The 12635-nt window shown below is 40.8% G+C and overlaps 1 protein-coding gene across 6 annotated transcripts in view; it reads left to right on the top strand.

Moving 5' to 3' along the window:
- The window catches only part of ZFYVE28 (zinc finger FYVE-type containing 28), a 180132-nt gene that overhangs the window by 104885 nt on the left and 62612 nt on the right, over positions 1-12635 (top strand). The window lies entirely within an intron of this gene.

Raw genomic sequence — 12635 nt, 5'->3', positions numbered from 1 at the left:
TCTGATTTTCTCATATGTCAGGTTGTTTAAGTAAGTTTTCATTTAACAAAATCCTTGAATGGTGTCGGGTTTTCGGCTGTTTGAAGGGCCTGGAAAGGCCCGGAGTGGCCTTGGGGCAGCCCGCGTATCGAAGGACGAGAAGAGGCTTCAGTTCTTCTTTCGGTTTTTATGTTTATTAATTGTTTATCTAAAAGATTTCTTTCAGGCCCGACAGAGCTCTGCTCAGCAGCCAGCCATGAGCACACTGTGCTGCCCTCCGGACAGTCACCTATCTTTATACCCATTGTTACGTGTACAATATTTATCATTTTTCCCCAATACCATTTATTCTTATTGCCGGTGCACTTTTAGTAATGGCCAATCCAAAGTGCCACCATCACCAAAGAGATGGAGGAGAAGAAGAAGAAGAAGAAGGACAGGACACGCCCCAATTCCTCCATCTTACTCTCTAAACCCCCTGTACAGAAATCCTAAACCCTGTGTCTCACCCTCTAATTAACCAATCCCTTCACCATTCACCCCGGTGAAACCCTCCTGTCCTCATACAGGTGTCGTCTCCTGTGTAGGGTCAAAGTCCAGCCACCAGACACTTCTGGAACATTCCAGGACTCCCGAGCCCCCCAAGGGTGCTCTCGGTGGCTCGGCACCTCAGTCCTGAGATCCTGAGATCCGACAGAATGGAACATCCTGAGTTGGAAGGAAGCCACAAGGATTGTCAGTTCCTGGCTCCACACAGCCCCATGCCCAGGAGCCACCCCCTGTGCCCCAGAGCATTGTCCAAACACCCCTTGAGCTCTGCCGGGCTGCTGCTGTGACCGCTGCCCTGGGGAGCCTGGGCAGGGCCCAGCCACCCTCTGGGGCAAAACCTTTGACTAATGTCCAACCTGAACACCCCTGATACAACTTCAGGCCCTTCCCTCATTCCTGTCACTGTCACCACAGAGCAGGGATCAGTGTCTGTCCCTCCCTTCCCCTCAGGAGGAATTTGTAACTGAACCGAGGTCTCCTCTCCCTTTCCTCCTCCTGGGACATCCCCAGTTCAGTTGTTTGTCCCTTAGTCCTTCCCCAGAGGTTCTCACCGTGCTCCAGGCTCTGTGCATCCCAGCCCTGCATTGCACACAGAGCCAGCAATGCCCCTGCCCTGCCCTCTGCTCCTGGAGAGCTGCACCCCTCCAGCAGTCACAGAACTCATCCCACAGCTTCTGCTCATGCCACTGATGCCAAATCCCTGGGGCTGGGCCAAGGCTTCGAGCTCCTCCTGCTGGATCCTCCTGCTGCACCTTGGGATGAAAACCTTTAGGTGTTAAATCTGTTAAATATATATCGATATATGTTAAATATTGGACACAAAAAGGACTTCTGTGTTTTGCAAGGAGGGATTGTAAAATGCTTTGGAGTTTGAGAGAAAAGATGAATTTCACACTGCCCTTTCATTACCATTAGTGTATAATTTAACAATAAACTACTAATTGAATGGCTGGAATTTAAGGTGATGGGAAGAAAATAAATTGTTAGCCATTAGGGTTTGTTCAATCATTGCAACTTTATAATTAGCCAGGGAGAATAAGAAGCTTAAATAGTTTGCTCATAACCCCAAGTTCTCTTTGCAGAAAAGATGCACTGGTTGTCTTCTGCCTCCCGTTTATCCTTTTAAAAGAATTTGTGTTAACTCATTGCTGCACAGTGTTCTTGGTGAAAAAGAATGCAGACTTTAAGACAATAATTAACAAAATGATTCATTTTTGAAAGTATTACATGTATTAGCAAGCTAGTGTTGCTTTGAAGAAGTTTGAAATGATTGATATGAAAACAGCTGGTGATAAGGATGGATTTGCTGTTGGAGAGCAGGCTTCAGACAGCGGGCTTTGTTCCTGCATGCTTATGCACTGTTTGCACTCATAAAAACTTCCCATTTTAAAGGCTTTGGGAAATCTGTACTTGTATAAAATTAATTATGCAGAAAATATTCTCTTGATTAAGGAAGCTTACCTTTTTTGCTTGTTCCACCTACTCTCTCCTGCTGGGTTTCCATTTTTTAGAGTAGTGCTATTTTTTCAACACTTGTCCAAGTGGTGTTGAGGTGAGCAGCAGCAGCATTACTCCAAGTACATGGTTCTTCACCTGCTGAAGAGATAAAGCCAGATACTTCTTACATGTTCATACTGCTCCTTGTTCCATAGTTCTGAGAAAAGCTCAGAATTTGATTCAGAAAATGTAGTGCTCATGATACTAACTTATGATGTACACATCAATCTTAGTTGTTGAAAAGTCAGATTAATTCAAATGTATTCATGATAATTGATTACACAATGCAAATTCTAGGTTGTTTGAGAAAAGCTCAGATTATTAGAAGTATTGCTCATACTAACTGTGATGTCACAATGCAATCTAGGTTGCCTAATACATTCGTTCTCTAGAGGTCTCAAGGTGTCTGTGCCTGAAGATGACTTACACAAATACCAAGCAGCAGATATTTGTATTCTTTGGTTTCTCACTTGCCCTGCAGTGTCTGTAACTGCTGCTGAGGTTGTTGCTATTCCACATACACAGGCCTCATAACCAAACAGAGTAATAGTTCATGTAGAGGTGGTAAATGATGATCCTCTCGAGGCTGCAAAGCTTGTTCAATTGATTTGTGCAACTGAGGCTCTGACCTAAACTGCCTTTGTGATGTAAGCTCTGGTAATTTTTGCTTTGGAATTGCTCTGGTACTGTGAAAAAGTCTTCTTTGGTGGTTTTTTGTTCGCTTTTTTCTGTTTGGGTCTGATGCAGACACAAATAATCAGAGATGGAATCTTGTAGGCTTTCAGAGTCATGTTTACCTTTGACTTAGCTGATAACTGGTATGAGAAATTATTTTTCATTTTCATACATTTGTACAAACCTCTGGCCTCAGTGCCAGCCTTGTTTATTATGTGTACAATATTCTTCCATAGGGATTTTGCAAATTTGACTGGAAAATCTTTTAACCCTGTAGCTGGAGTGTGATGAGTTTTCTCAGTAGATCTAATTAAAACATTTGTGGTTGTCTGGCTTATTCTGAAATGCAAATATCATAATTTATAATTGAGAAAAGAAAATTATGAGGAGATTCCTCAACCAGGAAAGCAGCATTATCTTGATGTAAATTTTTAGGAGAACTTTAAGTCGCTCATTTAAAATACACACACTGTAGAAATGATTTGAAGCTTGAACACTCTTAGAATGAAAGTCTCCAAAGATTTGGGCTCCTTGGTTTTCAGTTGAAGTGTTGTTGGATATAACTCTGTATTTGTGATGTAATTTCACAATTGGCCTTTCTTTGTTGTGCAGCTGCACAACTTCAGCATAACTCAATTAATTCTGTACTCAGTGAAATCAGATTTTTCATTGATTTTTAATACTAAATGTGTTCTTTGTTTCCTAGCAGGTAAAGGCTTTTAAATTTACCAGTGCTGTGGGTTATGAGTGGGCTTTATAACTGTATTAATGGAAGGGCATAGAGTGGTTTCAGAAGGAAACATTTCTGTAAATTTGAGTGGTTTTGGTCAGAGGTCTGTGATAGCTTTAGCAGCTCTGCGTGTTGGCTGCCCAGTCTTGGATTCAAGCAAGCCCTTGGGCACTTGGTAGAAATGGTATAAACATTTTGGTTTCAGTAAGTATCTTAACTTTATTGCTTGGCTGTGTAGTTGAGCATGGGCTAACAAGAGAAATGAACTTTGATTTTATATAAAAATAACCCTGTTCCAATGTGTATTTCTGTGTTATCACACATAATTCCTTAGGCATTATTCCGTGGTCTGTTGGCAGCGTCAGTTTAAAAATTTACCCTGTTCTTGTTCCTGTTCCCACACTTATGCATGGCACCCCTCAAAGCACAGCTTTGAGAGAGCTTTGAAGTTTTAGATCCTTATCCAAGGCTAGTTTAAATAAGCTGTGGTCAGCTTTACCTTGCAAACACTTGTTCAGCTGTACTGATGCACAAGTTTGTGGAGCCTGCCTGTGAACTTGAGCAGTGAAATGACGTGGGACACTCTGGCGCTGAAACCCTTCCCTGGTGTCCCCAGCACAAGAGCACTGGGTGCTGGTGGGACATGGGGACAGGGACTGCAGGGTGGGTGAGATGGGGAGATAAGGGCTTGTCGGATCTCAGGATCTCAGTCCTGAGGTGCTGAGCCACCGAGACCACCTTGGGGGGCTCGGGAGTCCTGGAATGTTCCAGAAGTGTCTGGTGGCTGCACTTTGATCCTACACAGGAGACGACACCTGTATGAGGACAGGAGGGTTTCACCGGGGTGAATGGTGAAGGGATGGTTAATTAGAGAGTGAGACACAGGGTTTAGGATTTCTGTACAGGGGGTTTAGAGAAGTAAGATGGAGGAATTGGGGCGTGTCCTGTCCTTCTTCTTCTTCTTCTTCTCCTCCATCTTCTTTGATGATGGTGGCACTTTTGGATTGGTTATTACTGAGAGTGCACCGAGTTAATAAGAATAAATGGTATTGGGGAAAAATGATAAATATTGTACACGTAACCATGGGTATAAAGATAGGTGACCGCCCGGAGGGCAGGACAGTGTGCTCATGGCTGACTGCTGAGCAGAGCTCTGTCGGGCCGAGAGAAAATCTTTTAGATAAACAATTAATAAACATAAAAACCGAAAGAAGAACTGAAGCCTCTTCTCGTCCTTCGATACGCGGGCTGCCCCAAGGCCACCCCGGGCCTTTCCAGGCCCCTCAAACAGCCGAGATAACCGGACAAGGGCTGAGTCTCCTGCCAAAGGCTGACACTGCAGAATGGCCCGACGCCAGTCTGTGATGGAAAGTGGCTTTGTGTTTCAGGTGTAAAAAAACCTTATCTGAAGGTGTCTCCTGCTATCTGCTAAGTTTAAGTGGTATGAGAATAAGGAATCTCTAGGGGGAAATGTATGCTCTTTCATTCTGTGCTTTATTGGAATTGGATCCATGCTGAAGAGAAGCAGTTTTTACAAAGGAAGTCAGCATCAAGGAGCATCCCTTGATGGAGAGGGTACCTGTCAGGAGCTGCCAAAGAACTCAGAGGGCACTGCTGTAGTGGGTTGGCAGTGAGTTATCTGTGAAGTACTAATTGTATCATTAGCATCCTTGACAGGAGCAAACTGGGAGTATGTGCCATCATCACTGTGAACAATGAGACAGTTCAGAGGTGGGATGTTTTTCCTGTTTGATTGCATCTGTCCACTGAAGAACATTTTCTTGTAGAATTGGGTGGAAATAGATCTCATTAAAGGAGACAAATTAGCCAAAAGTGAAAGGAACTCCCTGCTGGGTTCTGAAACCTAATGATTGGTTAGCAGTTGGCAAGAATCTATTCCTGATGCTATTTTGTTAATTGATACAAAGGTTAAACAGTGTGGATTGAACTAGGAGTACTTTTAGCTGAAGTAATAGCGAGGTCTTTCTTGCCTAATTTGTAACCCTGCAGACATTATATTAGCTATGTTATGTCAGTGAAGGAGACAGCAGGGTCATTCCTGAGATCAAAGAGAAAGTTGACTGAAAGAAACATTCATGGTCACAAAGTTGAGAAACTGTAGCAGACAAAGATACCTTTTAACAACAGAGGGAAGAAGTAAACCAAAAGCAAACTCTGTCCAACCTGTTGGGTGCTCCTCCTTGATTTGTGGTGAGGAGGGGATCATGATTGTTTTCTGAATTGTATCTGTGTTTGAGGCTTTTTTTTTAAACTGGAACAGAGCTGGTGGACTCTAGAACAAAGTTCTCATAAGGCTTGTATTTAAGAGACTTTCTGCAGTAAAGTCAGAAATTTGTGCCAGGATTAGGCTGTTTGACATGAGAGTGAGCTAAGACTTATTTGGAGAAAATTATTTTCTTTTATACAGTGTCTTCCAATTTAATTTTAGTGGGGACAGTGCCAGTCTAGAAAAAGAAAAACTGACAAGAGCCATTTTAAAGTGATGATGTCAAGATTAAGTTGAAATCTGAGACAATACACATATCTACTTTACTTTTTTCCTGGCATCATAGAGCTTGTAAATTTGGGTGGTTTTCCTTTAGACTTTCATTTCCAGTTCAGTTGTTTTATAACTGATGGCAACATTTGTCATTTCATTACTCCTAGCAGTGATGACTTGTGTGAGTTGCATTGCCCTAACAGATGTCTTCTCTTTGCTGCCTGACATCTTCAAGCAAGTACCTGCTTCCTACTTGGATTTGCCATTGAGTGAAAGATCTTAACATTTATTTTGCAAGCAGGCAGAGTTGTCAACCCTTTCATATGTTTTTACCATACTTCACTGCAAATGAACTTGAGTATGGTTGTTCTAAATACACAGAGTAACTTACAAGTATCATAAGAGTTGGGTTTTTTGTCTGTTGAGTTTGGTTCACAGATGTTAAATTGGCCCTTTTTCCCCCAATAAATCAGGTGATCAGCAGAATATTGTAGTTGGGTGAAAAACAAACCTGCAGAGTTAAACATTCATTGTCAAGAAATAAAATAAATAAATGTGTCTTTTAAAATGTTGGCTTTTAACAGCTTTTCTTAATTTTTGGGGAAACTTCTGGTCACTACAGAATAATTAGCAAATGGCTATAAAATATAAAATGCTTGACTGTAAGTTGGGCCATCAGTACAACTCCATCAACTAACAGGAATTGTATTTTCTTTCTACATTTCATATTTGATCTTATATAGGGAGTGATTAATATTTAAATGTATTTTTTCCTTGAAAAAGGGATCCTAATAATGTTTAATACTGTAGTCTTAAATTGTAGTTTCTCACGTTAACAAGTTTTTTCATGTGTTTCCACTTGCTCACATGGGTCAGATAGGTCATTGTGAGAAACTCCTGTTATCTAAGACTGTGGACAGAGTGGAATGAAAATGCTGTGCACTGCAGGTCAGGGAATTAATTTGCAGCAGAGAACCATAGGGAAGAAAGCTGGATCCATGCCAACTCAGTAATGAATGTGTTGGGGATGCAGGATGCTTTCACTGCAGCAGGGGAAGGCAAAGTGAAGATGGCAGTAATTCATGATGGCATCTCCTTCATTCTGCCCTCTGTGAATGGGGATTTTATTTTATCTCTTTTATTTATTGAGAGTTGTTGCTAGGCTGGGGCAATACAGAATTTAAATTGCTAGATATCCAAGGTGTCTTCATCAGTTTTGGTATTACTCTCTAGTGGGATGGGTTAAACTAGGAGCTGCTCCCCAAAGTTCATACATGGAAAAATTGTGTTACTTTTAGAAAGTGGAGTCTCATGAGTTGCACCCTCAGTTTACAGATGATACCAAGTTGGGTAGAAGAGTTGATCTCTTCAACAGCAGGAGGGCTCAGCAGAGGGATCTGGACAGGCTGGATCAGTGGGCCCAGGGCTCTGAGGTTCAACAAGGCCGAGTGCTGGGTCCTGCCCCAGGGCCACAGCTGGGCCAGGGTGGCTGGAAAGGGCCCTGCAAAGGGACCTGGGGGTGCTGGGTGAGAGTGGCTGCACATGAGCCAGGTGTGCCCAGGTGGCCAAGAAGGCCAATGGCAGCTGGGCTGGATCAGCAGTGCTGTGGCCAAGCACGGGTGTTTTGAGTGGCTGAGGCAGCTGGACACATTTAGCCTGGAGAAAAGGAGGCTCAGGGAAGACCTTATTGTTCTCTCCAACTCCATGAGGTTGTAGCCAGGCGGGGTTCAGGCTCCTCTCCTCAGTAACAATAGAAAAGGCAAGAGGAAATGGCCCAGGTTGTGCCAGGAGAGGTTTAGATGGGATATTAGGCAAACTTCCTTCATGAAAAGGGTTATCAAGCATTGGAGCAGGCTGCCCAGGGCAGTGGCTGAGTCACCATCCCTGGAGGTGATGACAAGGTTTGTGGATGTGGGACTTGGGCATGTGATTTAGCAGGGGACTTGGCGGTGCTGCGTTAGTGGTTGGACGTGATCTGAAAAGTCTTTTCCAACCCAAACAATTCCATTGAATTACATTGCCAGTAGGAAATAATCAATTAGCTGGTGAGACAAAAAGAGTCTGAAAGCTCAGCCTTTGGATCTGTGCAAGATGGACTGGAGGGAAGACCTCAGAGAGGCTTTGGATCTCTAGTGTGAAATAACTGTCTGGGTTCTGAAGCCAGGACTTCTGTGTGTACATTGAAAACCTGTTTGTTGCATCACAGAGGACACCACCCCTTGGTACTGGATTCTTTTGTTAAAGTAGCTCATAAAACCCTAAATACTCACAAATTGTTTTAATTACAGTAAAATCTTCCTTTATTTTTGGCATTAATTTTTGTTCATCAGTGACTTCTGATTGCCATAATGTGATGTTGAAGGAGTTCTGGAACTTACTAAGCTAGAAAAGGTAACAAAAAATGTCATGGACTTAATTAAATGAAGAACATAAAGAATCATCTCTTCAGCTCATAGTGATATTGTCATAGACCACATTGCCTTAGCTGGATTTTACTGATAACTCAAAACATGGCTGTTAAAGAGGTACTGAAGAGCACAGAAAGTTATCTTCCTTTGAAGAAGTCTTGCAAAAGACCTCAGAAAGGTCATGTTAAATTTAATGTTGTGGAAGAGCGGCATAAATTTCATCAATGACATGTACAAAAGAGTAGATTAGTTTGCCTTTTGTTGCTGTAAACATATGTTTCATAGTATAAGGAAGATGATTTCTTGGCATTTTTTTGGTACCTATTCAGGAAGCTAATGCAGCAATTGATGTTATCTTTATGCTCTAATTATTTCATATATGGCTAATTACTGATGGGCCAAAAATAAACCAACTTTCTGTCCTCTACTCTGGCTACCTACATACATTGTCTCACTACCACTCATTATCTTCCCTATCAACGTGAAATATGAGTGCTGTCTGTTATGTGAAACTCTGAGCTGTGTTTTCCAGGAAATGAGGAGTTTGGAGTAAATCCCAAAGCAGAATTTCTGCAGTGGCTGCCTGTGCTGCTGAAAAGCCTCAGCAGAGCACCTGAAACAAAACTGTGCACATCCCAGTGTGCCCATAAACCAAAAGATAACAAATAAAGCCACCAAAGGAGGCATTAAAATCCAGAGGCTTTTATGTAGAAAGATGGATCAAGTGAAAGATTTACTACTTCAATTCCAACTAATTGATTTCTGTTGCTTAAATTGGAGCAAAATTTCAGTGCTACCATGTATCCAAATTTGTTATTAGCTTACAAAGCAGAATACTGTAATTAAATAAATTGAATGTTTCTTGAAGCTCTTCTAAAGAAAAGACTAATTTGCTTACAATGCCTTGGATAGTCTGTCTAAATTGGCTGGCATCCTTCCAGTTTTAAAGCATCTGAGATCTGAAATTATTATGGGAGCAAATATTCCAGATTTTTTATGGAAGTTACTCTGCTCTGGGTGTCATAAGAAAAATGGTAGAGGGAAGTGATGGAGAAATGTTGGTTTGTTTTGGTTTTTTTTTTTCCTTCTGTAGGACAATAAAATAAACCCTGTAGAACAACAGGGAATTTGGGAAATTGCACATCTTGAAACAGCAAAGGCAATTTACCTTGTCGAAATCTTTCAGTATTTGTACATTTTATATCTAAGTTCCATCAGCCGTTCCTTCCTGATCTTCCTGTATCCCTGCTAGACCAGGCAGGAAAAGATGCCCATCTTTTTAATTGGCTTTTTCATTCCGTGCTCTGGCAGAATAACCAGCTGCCCATGTGAAGCATACAGACAACTGCTACTGAAGATGGGCTATTGTGATTTATCTCCATTGGGAAGTGTATATTAAAATTCTATTTACCTGCAGTTTAACTTAGTAGTACTGCACATATTAAAAAAACACCTGACTCAAAGTTTGGCATAAGTGGAGATATATTGGTAGATCTTGGATGTTCTGGAGCAGAAGCATCTAGAGATTATAGGAATGTTGAAGAAATGAGGAAGAATATTAAGGGTCTTTTAAGTGGGAAGCAAATAAATTATATGCTTAAACATTAGTACATTGTACAAAGTTGAATTATCTTCGTTACATCATCTTGCCTTTAGTTGCAATATTTAAGTGCATTAAGGTATAAAATTTCATTATGCTTGTAATAATTATCTCCTGAGATGATTTAACCATCTTAGAGCTTTTTAACAGGTATAATGATTAGAAAAACAGAGCAAAACCATGGAACAGTTGCTTACCAGCTGTGAGTCCTCTTTCTTTATTCTATTTGTGTAAAATCTTCTTTGATAGTCAGGAATTTTGAATATGTATATAGGTGGTTATGTAAGGGAAATTCAATCTGTCTTGTAGCTGCTGTCAAATAAGATTGCATTTGTAAAATAATCCACTGAAGTAAAATAAAATTTAGGGAGGAAAGTTGTTTTTAATATGTCTTTTCCTCTTATTCTGTGTAGCATTTTAGGGGAAAAAAAGTAAGAGAAAAATTGCATTTCCCCATATTAAAGTTGGTTGGCAAGTAAAATAAATTGGAATATCATGTCCTAAAATAAAATGTAATTGGATTACTTACAGTCTGATATAACCAGATTTGAATACTGTTCTTCTCCCATTTCCTGCCTTAATATTTCTCTGCATGTCGTGAAAGTTTTACAAAATTTTGACTGGTAAGACTGCTTTTTACCACTATATCTCTCCAATGCAAAAAGGCCTTTACAAACTTTGATTAATTCTCTGAAAACAGGAATCTGGCTTTTTCATCCTGGTGATAAAGACCAACTTGTATTGCACTGGTGATAAAGTGAGACCTACAGGCAAAGCACCTGGTCTCAAAATAGATCAGTAATAACAGATTTGAAACACTTCATGAGTGACTCATGCCTTTCTACAATGTAAATGTTTTTATCCTCAGTTCCAGTCTCTGCTCTGTTACTTTGGGTGGCAGCTGGGTAGGTTAGGAGTTGTTTTTCTTAGGAGACCTACTTTCCAAATACTCAGTTCCCAGGTAGAGTTAGCTAAATAATGGTGAGAGAAGTGTACTCAATACCACGAATTAAGAAATGGAAGGGGATGGGAAAGTTGCTATTATTCTGTTTTTTCTGACCCTAAAGTGTCACGCCAGTTTGGATGTGATTGTTTGTCTAATTCCCTGTTGTCCTGGAGGTGGTGAGTGTTCTGCAGCCAGGGAGGGGTTCAGGATGCTGCTGCTGCAGCAGGGTCTGGGCGTCTCTGCTCTGTTCTCTTCCAGCATTTGAACTTCAGTGCTCCTTGCAAGGACCCCAGGGAGTATTTAAGGTTGGTTTTTCCATCAGTTCCTGCAAGGGGCATCCCTTTGGGTTCTAAGGGATCCTAGTGCCCCACTGATCCTGGCAGTACAATGGGCCCAGCACAGTGAGGGGGAGATTTCATCTCTAAAATCAGCAATTTTGTGTCAGTGATTCTAGTTTTCTTTTTGTGTCTTTTCTCATACCTGCTGGCCATGGTCTGTGTTGTGATGCCCTGGAGGGGCTACAGGGCATTTGATTTTCAGTCTTACATCTAGAGAAGATGGTTGATTGTTACATTTCTTCGTGTTTTTTAACTGTAGGAGATGAGGTTTTTTTGTTTTTTGCAACTTTATTGAAATGAAACTTATTATCTCATGACAGCTTTGCAAAAAATGCTTTATAGTGAAACTGTTTTAATGGTTAACACATCAAGTACCTTATACCAGTGTGTAATAAATATTGCTGATTGTTAATTTATTCCCTTATTTTGGATGAAGACAACTGTAATTATAGCCTTAATGTTAAGACTATTTTGTGGTAACAGCAGGTGCAGCAGTCTGTGGAGAAATTGCAGAAAATGTGGATCATTCTTTGTAGCTAAAGTAGGTTTTGTCTTTTTTGATGGGCAACATATTAAAGGGGCAGGTTCCTTCAAAATTCCTGTCTTCTTGTTTTTTAAATGCAGGTGAAAATAAACCAGTGAAGTGTAGATTTAAGGCAATTCTGTCTGTTAAGCAATTTTGTACAGACAGATGTGGTGGTATTTGTTTGAGAAATACTTTAAATAAAATGTGAATTCTGTAAATAGCGGAAGAAGCAGAAGACAAAACATCTTTATGAAAGCACTCAGCCCTTTTCATGCTCTCAATCTACCTTTATTATGTTAATTAAATTCTGTACAGTTCCCAGCAGGGGAATGTGAAAATTATCTTTTCAAATAAATGAATACAGATTATTTACTGCATATCAAGAAAATGCTTGTAGGTCTTTGATCATTGTCCTGGCGCAGAGGTAGATCAGAGCAGTTATTAAAGCTGTAATTTCTGTGGTGGCCCCTTATCCTCCTGGTGCCTGGGGGATGAGGTGGTTGGTGAGTGTGCCAGCCCTTGCCCATTGGGGATTCAAGTGTGTAAAGTGCTTTAGATTACCAGGATGAGCTTAAATGATCCCAACATAACTCAATTTCTAACAACTGCAAGGTACCCTGTCAGGTGTCTTTGTGGGAATAAGGGGAGTGTGTGTTTTTGGGGCTGGTGAGAGGAAATGGAAGTATAATTCACTTGTACTTGTAATTTATTTACTGATAGATACAGACAGCTGGACGTAATGAACTCTTTGTCATGCCTCCTCATCAGAAGTCCCCATAGAGTAGTCAAATTAAAGTGCAACTAATCTGAGAAACAGTTTCTAGGAAAACTACAGAGAGTGAAGTTTGCTGCTCTTGTTTCTGTGCAGTGTTCTCTGTTTTCAGTGT

This window comes from Zonotrichia leucophrys, chromosome 4, assembly GCF_028769735.1.
Source record: "Zonotrichia leucophrys gambelii isolate GWCS_2022_RI chromosome 4, RI_Zleu_2.0, whole genome shotgun sequence".
Classification (NCBI taxonomy): Eukaryota; Metazoa; Chordata; class Aves; order Passeriformes; family Passerellidae; genus Zonotrichia; species Zonotrichia leucophrys.
The sequence above is the reverse complement of the archived record's forward strand: the minus strand, read 5'-3'. Positions and strand labels throughout refer to the sequence as shown.